The sequence below is a fragment of the Egretta garzetta genome, unplaced genomic scaffold (assembly GCF_000687185.1).
Source record: "Egretta garzetta isolate BGI_Z169 unplaced genomic scaffold, ASM68718v1 scaffold215, whole genome shotgun sequence".
Classification (NCBI taxonomy): Eukaryota; Metazoa; Chordata; class Aves; order Pelecaniformes; family Ardeidae; genus Egretta; species Egretta garzetta.
The window spans coordinates 8,109,813-8,110,686 of record NW_009259719.1 but is presented as its reverse complement, the minus strand read 5'-3'; the positions used below and the strand labels follow the sequence as shown (position 1 = coordinate 8,110,686).

Below are 874 nucleotides of genomic sequence, written 5' to 3'. Positions count from 1 at the left end.
ACCATCTTAGGAAAGGAAAATCACCTTTGCTGTAGAGGTAACATGAAAGGTTGTGGGGTTTTGATGAATGAGAGAAATCCCACATAATTTTTGTTTTTAAAAGGGGAAGGCAACAAAACATTCCCTAATAGTTATCTCCTTTTTATGAACACTTTGGAGCCTGTGGTGACTTTTCTGTCATCAAAGCCACTGTTTCACTCTTTATATTATGACAGAATGAATAAAGCTGTGGACATCTTTCGTTGAATTCTGTGCACACAGAATATTAATTTTAAGCTGAAATTAACTGATGCCATATATTAGCTTTCTGTGCTTAATGAAAGTTAGAACCGAGAAGTAAAAAGTGAAATTTGAAAGACTAAATAAACCCCTCATTTTTAGTATCTCACACATTTACAACAAACCTTTTGCTTACCTACATATTTTACAGAACGCCTTGAAACATGATGCAACCCCCCACCTCCCAGATTGTGGGACAAGAATATATAACACCACAAAGTATGCTTCTGTACGTATCTCATCTTCTGATGGAGCATTTAACGATTGTTTATTCATCTATATGTAATGTTAATAAGCATTTGTAAATATTGTTATATTTCATTTTCAGTTACATTACCATCTGTAAATCCTCAATAAGATTCTAGAACTGAAACGACCAACATATGTTTCCTGTTAGGTTATGCAGTTAAAGGCTCATCATCTTCAACAAGAGGGAGAAGAGGAACAAGAGCAGGTGGGGGAAGCCTGATAACCTCATTGGAGAAAACACAGCACCCTGACCCTGTGATGAGTCACCCAGAAAGGCTCTCTGGATCACCTTACAGACTGAAATGGGTTACTGCCTTTGGTGATAGTGAGATGTTGGGGAAGAGCG

General features: G+C 37.3%; 1 protein-coding gene across 1 annotated transcript in view; it reads right to left on the bottom strand.

Annotated features, from left to right (window-relative positions):
- Positions 1–874, bottom strand: part of DOCK3 (dedicator of cytokinesis 3) — a 207,071-nt gene that overhangs the window by 85,134 nt on the left and 121,063 nt on the right. The gene's annotated exons all lie outside the window — the stretch shown is intronic.